Consider the following 13077-nt stretch of genomic DNA (forward strand, 5'->3'; position numbering starts at 1 on the left):
CCTTATTGCCATGGCCATATTATTCATTTCTCATACCTTTCTTCCTGTTGTAATGGATGATTCCATCGGGTTCATATGTATTCTGGTTCCATTGACCTTTGCTTAGGATTAAGGGACTGATGCTCCAATGGCTCTGACACAAGTAAGGAGCCAAAGGGTTTGTATTTTGTCAACCTCCCAGTAAAGGACTAAATGTTTCCTTCTTTGAATGATAGTTATGGCGACTTCCCTTGGCCTTATGAATAGAGACATGAAAGCCCTAAATAAAATATTAGCAAATCAAATCCAACAATATGTAAAAATAATTAATGCATAGCAGCAACTACAGTCTTAGGTATTTACCCAAGAGAACAAAAACGTGTCCATAAAAAGACATATATATGAACATTAATAACACCTCAAACTGGAAACAGCCCAAATGTCCACCCACAGGTGAATAAATGCAGTGGCACTCAGTAAAAAAAAAAGGGGGGGGGGACAAATTATACTGATAAACAAAATAACATGGATGAATTTCACAAACATAACCCTGGGTGAAAGTGGCCAGGACGAGGGTACATACTCTGATACCACTTATTTGAATTTCCAGAATAAGTTAAAAGTCATCTATAGTAATTTTTTAAAAATCAGACCGGCGTTTTGTTGAGGTGAAGATTGGGGGAATGTTTAGTCCATTGGGGATACTACAACAAAGCACCATAAACGGGGTGATTTAAACAATAAACATTTATTTCTAACAGTTCTGGAGGCTGGAAGTCTAAGATCAAAGTGTTGATCAATTCAGTATCTGGTGAGAGCACACTTCCTGGTTCATAAATTGGGGATAAGTTATAAAAATTTTATCATGTTTTTTTTTTTTTAATTATGATAGTCACAGAGAGAGAGAGAGAGAGGCAGAGACATAGGCAGAGGGAGAAGCAGGCTCCACGCACCGGGAGCCCGATGTGGGATTCGATCTTGGATCTCCAGGATCGCGCCCTGGGCCAAAGGCAGGCGCCAAACTGCCGCGCCACCCAGGGATACCAAAAATTTTATCATGCTATAACCTTTTGCCCCACTCTTCTCAAGAATTATTTCTTATCCTCTCAAGGGTTCCCAGGAATAAAGAAGGATTCTGTAACTTGAAGGAAAATGGGATACTAATCAAACAAAAACAACAGTTTTCTATTCAGCTTTTCTAAAAGATTGGTACTTTGCTCAATTACTCTTTGATATCAAATTTAAGTGTTTCCTGACATGATATAATCCTATTTCTAAACATTAAAATTTTCTCTCCCCTATTTATAGAAAGCAGGTACTTAAAGATATGAATATTAAAATGACTTTATTTTCACTCAGTTGCAGTTGCTTTATCTCATTTTTTTAAAATATTTTATTTATTTATTCATGAGAGACACAGAGAGAGGCAGAGACATAGGCAGAGCGAAAAGCAGGATCCCTGCAGAGAACCTGATGAGGAACTCGATCCCAGGACCCCAGGATCATGCCCTGAGCCAAAGGCAGACACTCATCCACTGAGTCACCCAGGTGTCCCTGCTTTATCTCATTTATTGGATCTGTAATCAGGTCCAGGATATAAGTATTGTATTATATTCTTTCTTCCTTTCTTGTTTTCATAAGAACATTTCCCCAGATTCATAATAGGAGACATTTTTTTACATGTTATTCCAAAATTTATGTCTAAAAAAAAGTATGTCCTTTCATTGTTTGTTTCTGTCAAAGTTTTAAATGGCAAACAGCAAAAGCTACCTTGGCTGGCTGAAGAGGAAAAAGAATTAATTAAAGGTCAGCAAGTAGTTCCCAGAAGCTAAGACCAGGCTCGGACGCTGAGCATCCAGAACAATGTCCAACACTCCGCAGAAGCCACTACAGCTCAAACGCCCCTGCTGTCATCGGTCAGCCCCTCCACCACCACTTGCGGAGATGGGGCCCAGATCGTGCTGAGTGCTGCTCAGGAGTGGATACCAGAAATTCTGACAGTGACGCCCCAAAGAGCCCAACACTTTTGTTGCTGTACTTGCCAAATAACAGATTCCGCATGCCTCCTTCCTCCCATTGCCCACTTCCCAGTCAGCCACATGCAAGGGCAACTGATTGGTGGAACCTAGGCCACACACCTGTACCCTTGCTGCGAGGGAATTGATGAAAGCCAGTTTTCAGTTTCAACCCCGGGGCGGGGAATCATAAAACAGGATGTTTTGCAAACATTAGAAAAGTGTTCAAAGGGTGCTGGGCAATCAGAAATGCCCACAATGACAAATGTCCACAATAAGCCCTAAAGGAGACATTTGCCTTTGTTAGTGAGTGCTTCCTTTATCCTACAGTTCCAGTAAATACTCATCAACTGAAATGTGGAAGTGATGATACCTAACAAGCACGGAGTGTGCTACTGCACAGAAGACGACGGCACGGCACTGGGAGCAGTATAATGCAATCGTCCCTCATTCTACATATGTCAGATGCAGTGGGACTTCAGATGAAATCCCAACTTTGAGGCAAAAATGCTATTTGTAAGCATGGAAAAAAAATTTGCACAAATCAGTCACTTGCTCCTAAATTCATCCATCTTGTAACTCAAAAAATGCATGTATTGAGAATCAGATTAATCTCTTAATTGATAAGTAAGATGCTCTGACCATTTGAATTGCAAATAATAATTGTGCCTTTTATAGCTATTCTCATATTTACACAATAATATAACAACATTTACTTTCAAAATGATCACTTCTATACCTTTTTTTTCCTATACCTTTATATAAGTGCAAAGATGGACTCCTGTCTGTCGAGATACACGTCTATTTCTCTCTGTGTACCTGTTGACAACACAAATAATAAAACTTTTTTCCACTTTTCCCTGTCAGCAGCAGTGATATACAGCATGGCAATCTTGGGATGTCTGATTAAAGTACAGAAAATTAAGTTCATTACCCCTTTTGTATTATTTTCTAAATGTTTTCTTTGCAGAAGCACTGCATCCTTTTTCCTCGCTTAGGAGCCTTGATGGCCATGCAGATGTGTATCACACTGCCCCCTGGTGTGGCTGAAGGAATCTTCCTTTCATTCTGTAGAAGCTACACAGACTGCGTTGCTGAGTCATGCTGCAGGCTGAGCTTTGTTCGGAAGGCATTTGCAGACCTACGTAAGTGAACCGAGGTTTGGAACAACAGCAAACACAAATTATTGTACAGAGTACTGGAAAAACCATAATTACTTAGCATTTTTAATTCAGCAAGTATTTATTTAGGGCCCACTGCACATAGGCCTGTGCTTGGTCCCCCAGGTGACACAAAAAGGAAGAAGGCACAATCTGCCCAGAGGACCCAGCGATATACCGCAGATACACAGAATTATGCAATGTGAGTTAAGCAGATGGAGATCATGAGGTGGGAAGACATCAAAAGAAATAAAATCAAAAAAAAAAAAGAAAAGAAAAAGAAAAAGAAAAACTGGGCTTCTTAGGGGAAGTAGTATTTTATATAGGCTTTGAATAAGATTTGGGATTTTATGGGCTGCAATAGGGAACTGAGGAAGAGGAAAAAATACATGCCAAAAATAATAAAATAATAAAACCTCTAATTTAAAAAAAGGAGTCTTGGGGCATCTGGGTGGCCCAGTCAGTTAAGCAACGACTTTTGGTTTGGGTTCAGATCATGATCTCAGGGTCGAGATACAGACCCCCACCGCACCAATACACAGTCAGCTTGAGATTCTCTGTCTTTGCTCCTCCCCCAGCTCTTGTACACTCTCGTGCACGCCTGCACTTGCTAATAAATAAATAAATACATGAATAAAATCTTATTATTTTTCATCAGCAAAGTGTACAAGAGAAAATTTAAAGTATTCACAGCCACCTATGATTAGAATTTTATTATTAGGAGGGTGAAAGATATTTAATTAGCAATACAATTAAACTTTTTTTCCTTGAAAAGTAATTTCTAAATGACAGTGTTGGATAGCAATATTTCCATCGAATTTTCTTCAAATCCCTTTTGCCTCAAAAAAAAAAATAAAATAAAAACCCTCCCATATATTTTCCATACTTTTATTAAGACTGGATTATTTATAATTTAAAATAATTTATTTTTTTAATATTTTATTTATTTATTCATGAGAGAGAGAGAGAGGCAGAGACACAGGCAGAGGGAGAAGCAGGCTCCATGCAGGGAGCTTGGTGTGGGACTCGATCCCAGGTCTTCAGAATCAGGCCCTGGGCTGAAGGCAGGTGCTAAACCGCTGAGCCACCCGGGCTGCCCTATACTTTAAAATAATTTAGATTACATATTTACATTATATAAATATATATCATATATTCACTGGTCATAGTGAATTTATATCTGTTCACTTTTAAAGCTCTTTTTAAAGAAATGTGGGTAATCTATGTGACTTGATTCTTAGAAATTGACCAAATCGATTACATCTCCTCATTATTCTCATAGTAAACTTAATGCTTTTATACTGTGTATGTTTCTGTCAGCATCTTCAGTTGTGATTTCAATTATTTGAATTATAGTCTATATAGGGTTATCATGGTATTTTGCAATCTTATTTAAATTTGATTTTGCAGAAGAACATGTTTTGGCATATGTTCTTAGAATTCTATGTGTTTAGACACATTTGATGAGTGTACAATGTCATAGAAAATAAACCAATGACATTTAAATTTTCATTAAAATGTTTCAAATACCGACCCACACATCCTGGGAAAAGAATGACTCACGTAAGTTAAATGATAACCAACACAAAGTTCTTTTTAAATACGTAATTCTATCAACCCATAACTTAAAAAAAAACCTTTATTTTTTTCAAATTATTAGAATCTACATATTTTTTAGAGGGTTTATGATAGAGCTTGCTTTATATAGTATCAGGATTATGTATCTTATTTATCTTAGTGGATAAAGATGACACTTGAGATTTGCAAAAACTCACTTTTTAAAGTCATTCTTTTCTGGTGTTTCCAGAAGATAAATAACTTTTAATTGACTTGGTTTTATATATTTGCTTTTTTTCTTGTTAATAAAAACTCTAAAGGGCAAATAACATTCTAAAAATTAATTCTTATACCTTACAGGTAAATACATAATACAGTATTGTACCTATAATAATGGTTAACATTTTATCACAATTCCCCACATACCACCCAACTATTGTGAATGTATTTCCGATCTAATGATTTAATTATGCAGAATTTTGATACAATTAGGAGCAAAATATGTGAAGTGGCCTCGCACATTGCTTGATACATAACTCAAGTACTTTTGAGTTTAGCACCGCAAAATGTAAGGACATGCCCTTCCTCTCAGAGTGGAAATCACATCTCTATTAATGTGGCATTTTACTATTTTGTAGAAAGAAGCTCAATTCAAATTAAAATTGTTTATCCAAGATTCACACATGTGTGACTAAAAGGGCTATGAATATCATCAATAATGTAACAGTGATGTGTTGTTCTTCAGCCAGATATGTGTACTCTACATCTTTTGACTCATGGAATCCTCACAAGGATGTCTAGATAAGTAATATTATTGCCCGATGATTTTGCAGTTAACACAAGTGACACACACAGAGGTTAAAAGTAATTTGCCGAAGGTCACACAGCTAGTAAAGGGCAGAGGTGATGTTCAAACCCAACAAAATTGTGTTTGGGGTCTGTGAGCTTAACTATTACTCTATAATAACTAGAGTCTGTTTCTAGAAAGGTCTTTAAAGGAGTATTAAAGTAGTCCACAGAAAGACTTGTCAAGGACAAAGGGCCAATGTGAAAAGAAAAAAGGAATTTTGAGTGTTGCTTCTACTGCACCCTGTGTGTGGCCTGAAATAAGTTTCTGGGAAATGGAGCTCTAAATGAGAATGAACTTAGATGAGAATTAATTAGGGTAACATTAGCTCCTGTACACATAAGCCTCAAATTTTTAGTAATTTAGAATAGTAGAAATGTAGTTTTTAAATTGTGGCAAACTATTATTAACAATTGACCATTTTAATCATTTTTAAGTGTACAGAGAATGTATTTTTGCTTATAGAGGAGTCCAAGGTGTTCTAGTTCCTTCCATCCTACATTCTGACATTCCCTTGGGTCTTAGAGTCAGCTGAAGGAGAAAGAAAGGAAAGGGAGTTACATCTACTCCTTAAACTCCTTGGCCTGGAAATGATACACATCAGCTCTGTGAAGTTGTGAATGTGAAACTGTGGTGAACTCATTCCATGATTCCACTGAATGCACAGGTGGGGTGGGAGTCTCAAAAACTTTTAAAATCTCAGGCAGCTGCTTCTTGGTACTAATTCTACATAATGGAATTCCGGTAGACAGCTGGCCACCTCTGCCGGAAGGTCCTTCTCACTAAATCCTCTCTAGTCACTGGCACCACCAGAAGCACTACTTTGGAACCCAGGAAAAACACAGAAGACAAAAGATAAAGGGATCCTTCCCACATTCTTAGAGAGCCTATTGGTGCCGTGACATTTTTGTCAGGTCAAGGCTCTATCATCGATGTCTCTATCAACAGTGCATAACACTAGCAATCTGCTAACAATAGGTGCCGATACATTCAGCAGAGACATTAATTTTTGACAGGGCAGAGTGGCCAGCAATATGCCTTTGGCAGCTGACTGAGAGAGCAGAGCCATCTTGGTGGGTGTGGGAGGTGAAGACACCTTAGGCAGGATCAGCAGGGTCTCTGGGGCTATTTGAGGTCCTGGCAGCAGGTCACTTAGGGAAGGGGGCATTTCCTGGGGACCTGAGAAGACACTCTGTGACTGTGCATGAACTAGCCCCTATGATTCACCAGGAAGCAGTCAGGGGGAAGGCTTGTTTTAAGATAGGTTGTTAGGGACCAAACAAAGGAAATATTATAGAGACTTTGGCTTTACTCCAAGGCTGCATGAGCTTCAAACTGAAAAAAAAAATCTGAAAAATCATCACAATTTCCTGTATATTATCAAACTAAATTTATTGGGAATGTAGTCCTGGTCCCATGATTTAACGACACAGAATTTTGTAACAAACTAATAGCAAAATATATGTTTCCCGAGGATAAAGGTCACCATGAGATAGTGAGTGATGAGATAGTACATGAGAAGAATCCAAACTTACAGGTCAGGGAGCCAAGGCTGTGGCACTGGGTCCCCAGAAGTCGCTTCACAGCTTCAACGATGGCAGCTCTGAGGCAGGGACCAGATGTCTGCTAAAAGCTATTGGAGGCGACACAAACTGGCTCTCAGGATCAGACACCCACTTGCCAAGAGGACAGATCAGGACCTGGTGCTACTTAGGGGGTTTTCAGCGAGTGGATCTGCTGGGGGTGAATATGTGGCAGGCAACTGAGAAGAACAGAGGAACTGAGTTGAAGAGAGGCAACTCTCTTCAGAGGCAACTGAGAAGAACAGAGGAACTGAGTTGAAGAGAGGAGACCCCCAAGCTCCAGAACCCCAGAGGTCTCCTCTTGAACAGGGCTCCATAGTCCTCAGTCTGGAAAGGTATCTTCGGGACCTAGGAAAGGAATGGACTTCAACCTCCAGAGCACCACGTAGGAAGTTAGGAGGGGCCTGCGCAGACCCTAAGAGAGGTCCGATTGTGACGCGGGTGGAGAAGGCTGACGCCTGGGGCCCAACAGATGCTGCTCCCAGCGGAGGACCTGGACTGACCTGGGGCAAAGTATGGCCCAGGACAGAGCCCCAGAGTCAGCAGGGCACTTGTTGGAAATGCAGAGTCTTGGGTTCAACCCCAAGAGTACTTAGTCAGAACTGCTGAAGGTGGAGCCAGCAATCCATGTTTTTGGTAAATGATTCAGGTGACTTTGATGCAGGCTAGGGACTCAGAAGACCTGAGGGATTGGAGGGGGGTATATAATGGGAACTAATATCAGACTGAAGACTGACCCGGAGGGGTAAGCAACACGATGGAGGCTACGATCTGGGACTCCCAACCTCCTTTCACCTATCTTTCAACAGATTTGGAAATGGGAGACCCATGAAGATGCAGACACAGACTGTATAAGGTGAGACTAACATTTCCTCTTACACCATAAACTTGTGTGAAGTCAGCAGGCACACATGCTCACAAGGGGCTGGGAGCTTGGCAGCCCCCCGTGGTATCTGAGAGCGGGAAAATAGAAGGGGTTCACACTAGCTTTGAGTGTCTCCTCATCTGCCATCACCCCATTGAGTCCCGTGTTCAATATGCTTTCGACTCGCCCCCTCTTGGGTACACCGCATGGCCCTGCTTTCACAATCATGCCACCCTTTGTCCTTCTCATCAGCATTCAAGATAAACACAGTAAAAAAATTTTTTCATTCACTATTATTTGTCCTCCTTATCCAGCTCTCTAGTATTGCAACAGTATTGTTTTCTACTTTATTTTATTGCTTGTGAACAACGTTTCAGCCCCATTAGAAAATCATAACTGAGCTAATCTTGGAGTTACAGTATCTTCAATTTTCTGTAGAAAGATGCATTTCAACTTACAAACAATACACTTACAACTGAACTTTGGAATGTGTTTGTAGATGGGAGGCGGAATGATTGGCATCACCTCTCACAAACTGGAACAGAAAAAAAATCCATACAAATGGTACTATCAATGAGATGAAACAAGTTCTACCTACCATAACATTTCAAATCTGCTTTCAGTTGCTGGATCTAGCTTCTCTGTCCTTCCCTCCATTGAAAACAGAGGGAATAAAAAAAGAAGGGAAGGGAGGGTAGAAGGGAAGAGCCATAATTTAGAATTGCATAGGTTTTTTTTTTTTCTGATACATGGACAAGCTTTTATTTACCTACCAAAAGGAAAAGCAATGTTCACAAAAACCTGCCTAACCTATATTTCCAATAGTGAAGGTGTACAATTTACCATCTACTTTTATTTTATTTTATTTATTTTTTCCATATACTTTTAAAAGGCTTTAAAGAAAATATAGCTAGGAGAACACACAAAGAATTCAGATTATAAAACTCTCCAAGTAATTAATCATCATAATAAAATTGGAACCACAGTTTAAAAAAAAGCAATTTTCCATAGTTTACTTGGAAGTACAGATAAACAGTACCAAATCTATACATTTCGTTGTAATAGACAATTGTAAGCAAATAGTATCAAACTATAACTTTAAAAAAAATTTATTTTAAGTAGGTTCCACACCCAACATAGGGCTTAAATTCATGATCCTGAGATCAAGAATTGCACGTGCTACCAACTGACTCAGTCAGGCACCCCTCAAATTCTAACTTTAAAAAATTAACCTGGGACGCCTGGGTGGCTCAGCGGTTAAGCTTCTGCCTTCAGCCCAGCGAATGATCCTGGAGTCCTGGGATTGAGTCCCACATCGGGTTCCCTGCATGGAGCCTTCTTCCCCCTCTGCCTGTGTCTCTGCCTCTATCTCTTTCTCTCGTGAATAAATAAATAAAATATTTTTTAAAAATTAACCTGAAGTTGTTATGAACTACATGAAAATTGATATTATTTTGTGAATTCTCCCAAAAGCTCTACAAAATCAGTGATATACCATTCCGAGTTGTACCATTCCGAGTTGTCTTTTAGTCGTGTGATCACATTTCCTACAAACTCAATGGAAACACCAGCAGGAAGACAGGCTTCCATGTCTATGGCTCCATCTCTAACCATGACCATTTTCTTAAAATGAAATTTTTCCTTCACAAATTTAAAAACTCTTCTTTCCCACCAGATTTGGCTATTGGCTGCATCTCATTAAAACCTGCATATTTACCATCAAAGTAGAATTTCAGCTTACTGGCCAGTACATTGGTTAATGGGATATTGAGCTTTTTAAAAAAAAAAAATTATTTACTTGGGATGCCTGAGTGGTTCAGTGGTTGAGCGTCTGTCTGCCTTCAGCTCAGAGTGTGATCCTGGAGTCCTGGAATCAAGTCCCACATCAGGCTCCCTGCAGGGAGCCTGCTTCTCCCTCTGCCTCTGTCTCTGCCTCTCTCTGTGTGTCTCTCATGAATAAATAAATAAAATCTTTTTTAGATTATTTATTTATTTGAGATGGAGAGAGAGAGACAGAGAGCATAAGCAGGGGCGGGGGCAGAGGGAGAGGGAGAAGCAGACTCCCTCCTGAGCTGGGAGCCTGACTCAGGGGCTCAATCCCAGGACTCCTAGGATCATGACCTGAGCCAGAGGCAGTCAATTGACTGAGCCACCCAGGTGCCCTGGATATTGAGTTTTGAAGCAACATGCTCTACAATGTTCCTAAAGTCACCGGATAATAGGAAAACCTATTGCAGGCGACTTACTAGCTCCTTTATGCCGGGGTCAGGTGGGGTGCGCTACTATCAGCCATGGCACCTGATCCCTGGCAGGCTGGATCAGAGTTGAGTGCTCTGTGAGGGCATCCGTGAAATGCATGCCCCACCCATGGCTTGCCATGTCATCTCTGACATAGTATCCTCAACTCCATACAATTTGGCTAGCTCATCAATTCCATCTTCTCTGATGATTGTGCTATCAACCTCAAACCATACTGCATCAGCTGAACAGAATAGTTTCCTCAATTCTGCATGGAAGACCAGCCTTGGAAGAATTTTCCTCATTTCTCCAGTGCTGGATTCCTAGGAAATGACACTCTTTTGTTCCTGCTTCTTTCCTGAATAAAAATGCAGCATAAAGTTCTGACTACAAACGTCTTTATGAGAGAACTCTTCCTGTGAGTTCTGTGGGAGCAGGAGCCTGAGTGCTGCTGCTCCTCGCTGGGCCCAGCCTCTGTCTCCGGGGCTCCTGTAGCTGTAAACTCTTGATTGCAAGGGGCCCACAGTTGGCTCATTTGGTTGCAGAGTCCTGAGAGAGGTGACCTGTGTAGACCTGTGGAGCTTTTACCAAACAATCATATGAAATTTGCTGATAAGTGCAGTGGCTTCTGGTCGGTTTTGCATATGCTTCCCTAACCTCCAATTGCACAGGTTCTCATCACTGGGCTGAATTACCCTGATCTGCAAACCCATCTCAGAAACCCTAAAGACCCAAGAATACAGCATCTGTGTAGTATTCAAAACATCAGTGGGACTCACTAACTTATTCTCTGAAAAACTAATTAATCCTGCCTCTCACAGCTAGACTTAGATGGCTTTATCCAAAGAAAGAAACATGAAAGGTGAAGAAGATTTTACATGGCTGGAGGATGCTAATGGAGAGGGTCCCGGATGAGTCCTTATAATTAGGAAGAACAGAAGGCTGATGAGGAAGCCAAGAAATTAACCCCCCTCTACTATAAAAGAGCCAGGGAGTGCTGGGTAACAAAATATAACTGTGGAATCCAGGGAATCAAAATATCCTGAACAAGCTCTTACTCCACAGCAAATACTTGCCCCTGCACAGCACTGCCGTGGTGCCACATCTGTAGACCACAGCGCTCGTAGTGCCTGCTACCACCCTGTGTCTTGGCTAAGTGACAGTCTTTCTTTCTCCCTTTGCTCTGCCTCAGGTAAATGTGTTCTATGAATTCAGCTACAGAAGTTCTATTTGGGGACACACACTGTGAGCCTCTTACCCAAAAATAATCTACCGTGTTCTTTGCGCACCTTCCTGCTGGAACTCAAATCTCACCATCAAGTCATTTATCTGATTCAGAAAAACCAAAACATTGTTTCCAGAAGGCCAGTGTTCATAACTCACAGGGAGAGGAGCACTCTGGAGGCTGGTTCCTCTCTCTGTATAGATTAAATTATTATTATGTCAACCACCTATGACCTGGAGAAACAAAGTCCAGCCTTAGGTACATTTGAATTGAGGAGTAGATGAGATGAAAAAGAAAGGAAGAAAATCTGAGTCTGGCAGTCTGGTGGAAAGATAGATAAGATTATGGCAGCCTCTACCCAGACAGAGGCCCTGGCAAGGGCTCTGACTCAAATCTCCCCATCTCCACCGCTATTCCTTTCCCTTCCTCTGGACATGCCTCTCTCTCTCTCTCTCTCTCTCTCTCTCTCTCTCTCTCTCTCTCTTCAGATGTGCAACTCAAGAAAAGTAAATCTATTTTCCTCTAGATCTAATTTACTCCTCCATAAAATCACAGTGATAGACTAAATTACGGTTGCTACCCTAGGACAAGTCATTTGTGTTAGATTCCCAGATTGAGGATCTTTCCCTTAAAGTCCCAGCTAAACAAATAGAGTGAAGAGACCTTTTCTTAATATTTATTTATTTATTTATTTATTTATTTATTTATTTATTTATTTTATTTAAAAGATTTTATTTATTTACTCATGAGAGACACAGAGAGAGAGAGGCAGAGATGTAGGCAGAGGGAGAAGCAGGCTCCCTGCAGGGAGCCAGATGTGGGACTCAATCCCGGGACTCCAGGATCACCCCCTGGGCCACAAGCAGGCGCCAAACCTCTGAGCCACCCAGGGATCCCAGGAGACGTTTTAAGATGAGTCACAGATGACCTGAAAAAGAAACAAGTTTCAAATCAATCCCCTAACCCAGGTCTAGCAAAAATGACACGGGTTTCAACTCTTGCCACCACTGATAGTAAATGTTCCCATGGGGTCCTTAGAGAGACATAAAACTTGATGCTAACTTCTGGAAAAAAGTTAAACACCAGATTTTATGACTCCAAACCCTATGCTATTTTACCTCACTTTAAAAAATTTAAAAAATACTTTCATATACATTGCCTCCCAACAGTGTCGTATCCATCTATACACACCTAGAAATTATATTAGTGATGGCTGTAACAGACTGACCCCCAAAAACAAGTATTTAAGGGGAAAAAAACTTTTTTTTAATATTACAGAACTGGCAAAGGAGTTCTATTTCACATGATCATTCAACACAGTGGGGAAAGAAAAGGCTCAGAAAAAACATACCTAAAGTCTTAAAAACTAGTTCAGGGAATGGTACATTCCACTTCCACACATATTCAATTGCCTCACTAAACTGCAAAGTAGACTGGGACACATAATCTAACTAGGCTGACATCTCCCCAGCTTCAAAAGGGATAATTTTCATAGGTAGATAGATGGGTTGATTCAGGTTCAGATTTAGATTTAGTTTTGGTAGGTTCTATTATTTTCTCAACTTTAAAAAGATGTGGCTTATGTTCATAAAAGATACAGAACTTCCC

At 40.4% G+C, this 13077-nt stretch overlaps 1 pseudogene; it reads right to left on the reverse strand.

Moving 5' to 3' along the window:
* Positions 1-9455: 9455 nt before the first annotated feature.
* Positions 9456-10549, reverse strand: LOC121488815 (annotated as a pseudogene).
* Positions 10550-13077: the final 2528 nt, after the last annotated feature.

Source organism: Vulpes lagopus, chromosome 4, assembly GCF_018345385.1.
Source record: "Vulpes lagopus strain Blue_001 chromosome 4, ASM1834538v1, whole genome shotgun sequence".
NCBI classification, from domain to species: Eukaryota; Metazoa; Chordata; class Mammalia; order Carnivora; family Canidae; genus Vulpes; species Vulpes lagopus.